Consider the following 2,819-nt stretch of genomic DNA (forward strand, 5'->3'; position numbering starts at 1 on the left):
TCATATATTTTTTACCACTGCACCATTCTTATTATATACAATGGGGCTCTGGTGACAAATACCTTGTTGCTCCTGTCAATACAACCAAACTACCCTTCAAGAGCCCCTTTTCACACTACCACAAAGACACTGTACACCACCATTGATATGCATAATAAGCCACAATAACCACTCTCAGTTCAACATTTCCTCCCTTACAAACAATCAAGCTGCACTTGATTTTTTTTTCTGTTTTATTTGTTTGTTTGTTTTCTTTTGTTGTCTTGGTAATGTCTGATTATTGTATAACTTCATTAACTCTACCTGTTTTTAACACTAGGATTTGTACTGTCAAACAAGTTATATAACATACAAAAAGAGACAGGAAGCTTTTTTACCAAGCCCAATTTGCCCAATGAACATGAAGAGGTGATGGGTTAAATATCTTCAGATAGACCTGTGTATAACCTTAGTGTATAAAACTAATGTAGCTGCATGACAACTAGGCATGCTTACAAGAAGCTCGGTGTTAGGTACAGAACAATGGGGCACCTGCCTAATATGGAAACTCAAAAGCTACTTCACTTTTGAGTAACTAGGGTTTGCTTGGAGATTCCAATACACAATCAACAGGAATTTGTTCATTTCCCCATGCTGCTTTTGTTCTCTGCTGAGCCCCAGTGTGCATTCTTGGAGCAAGATCAATAGATTGAGTCTAATGAATGTTCCTATCAGCAAAACATGTCAGCTGTCTTGGCACTGTGTCAGGAAATGTTTGACTTTGTGACCCTGGGGCTCAGTAGGAGTGTTATGAGGGGAGGGTTTATAAATGTTCAAGCAACAAGACAAGGCCACAGTGTGCCTGCCCTAGGAGACTGTTATACACCTCTCGGCAAAAACAAGATGACTCTTCCAATCCTGCCTTTCATTCTGCTGGTCTTTTCTTCTGTCCATGCCTTCCAGTATTCAGAGCTTGCACAGTACATCGACATGCATCAAGAAGAATATGTGGAGGCTCTCCGGGACTGGGTTGCAATCGAAAGTGACTCCAGCAACGTCTTGAAGAGACCAGACCTACATCGCATGATGGAGATGGTGGCTCAGAAGCTGAGGCTGATGGGAGGAACTGTAGAGCTGGTGGACATTGGAGAGCAAGAACTTCCTGATGGGCAGACGTTAGCGTTGCCTAAAGTGGTGACAGCTCAGTTTGGAAATGACACAAACAAACACACAGTGTGTGTCTACGGTCATGTGGACGTCCAGCCAGCAAAGCTAGAAGACGGTTGGGCAACAGACCCCTACAACCTTACTGACATCAATGGTAACCTGTATGGAAGAGGAGCATCAGACAACAAGGCTCCAGTTTTAGCCTGGATCCATGCTGTGGGGGCTTACCAGGCCCTCAATATGGAGCTGCCCGTCAATTTGAAGTTTGTTATTGAGGGTATGGAGGAGACAGGCTCCAATGGCCTGGATGCTATGATTGTGGCCCAGAGAGACACCTTCTTCTCTGATGTAGATTACATCATTATCTCTGACTGCGGCTGGCTCAGCAGACGGCCTGCCCTCACCTACGGCACCAGAGGAAACTGCTACTTCTTTGCTGAGGTTGAAGGACCCAAACAGGACTTACATTCTGGTGTTTATGGAGGCACTGTGATCGAACCAATGACTGACCTCATTGGCATTCTTGACACACTGATCAGCCCCAGTGGTAAGATCCTGATTCCTGGGATCAGTGAAGCTGTGGCTCCCCTCTCTGATGAAGAATGGAAAACGTATCAGGACATCCAATTTGACATTGACAACTACAAGAACAAGACCGGTATCAATCAGCTCATGTACAACAATAAGGTAGACTTGTTGGCCCACATGTGGCGTTACCCCACTGTCTCCATCCATGGCATTGAGGGGGCCTTCTCTGACCCTGGCACAAAGACTGTCATCCCTGCTAAGGTTATTGCCAAGTTCTCTATCAGACAAGTTCCTAACATGGACCCTGCTATGGTCAAGAAACAGGTAACAGACTACCTTCACTCAGTGTTTGCCAAGCGAAAGAGTCCCAATAAGCTGAAAGTCACCATGGTGATCGGGGCCAAGCCTTGGCTGGCTGACACTCGGCATCCTCTCTATGAGGCTGGAAAGGCTGCTGTCAAGAGAGTTTTTGACATGCATCCTGATCTGATCCGTGAGGGCGGGACCATCCCTATCACCCGAACCTTCCAGGATGTGACGGGGAAAAGCATCATCATGATGCCCATCGGAGGCTTTGATGATGGGCTGCACTCCCAAAATGAAAAAATCAGCCGGTACAATTATATTGAGGGAACCAAGCTATTCGTGTCCTACCTGCATGAAGTATCTCAGATTAAGCAGACTAGTGTGTGATGTGTCGTTCCACCTTTATATCACATCCTCATCCATTCCAGCTACAGCAATGTCCCTGACATAATCTATCTTGTTAGCAATCTTAGTAATATAATCCATGTGCTTCTTTTTCTGATTGGTTAAAATGTCTGAATTCATCGCAAGTTGCTTTCCTTGTCACTCTCTTGTCACATGTGGCATATGTTATGCTCTATAATGTCACATCATACTGCATGTGTGTTTGTCTGTATCATGTAGTTAAAGCTGAGCAATGCAAACAAAAAAATAAATAAATTTTAAAAGTGCTATTTTTTAATTATGTTTATATTACAACTGCAGTGATCTGAACTCAGGATTGTAGTTGAGTTATTACAGACAGCATTTCAGCTCAGTGCATAGAGAAAATGGTATATATGGTAAATGGTTTTCCTCTCACAGTTCAGACTCCAAATATCTTTTTTCCTCTTTGAGGC

The 2,819-nt window shown here is 43.8% G+C and overlaps 1 pseudogene; it reads left to right on the forward strand.

The window, feature by feature from the left end:
- Window positions 1-789: 789 nt before the first annotated feature.
- Window positions 790-2,651, forward strand: LOC121942930 (cytosolic non-specific dipeptidase pseudogene; annotated as a pseudogene).
- Window positions 2,652-2,819: the final 168 nt, after the last annotated feature.

The sequence above is a fragment of the Plectropomus leopardus genome, chromosome 6, assembly GCF_026936395.1.
Source record: "Plectropomus leopardus strain MGB_pleo_1.0 chromosome 6, ASM2693639v1, whole genome shotgun sequence".
NCBI classification, from domain to species: Eukaryota; Metazoa; Chordata; class Actinopteri; order Perciformes; family Serranidae; genus Plectropomus; species Plectropomus leopardus.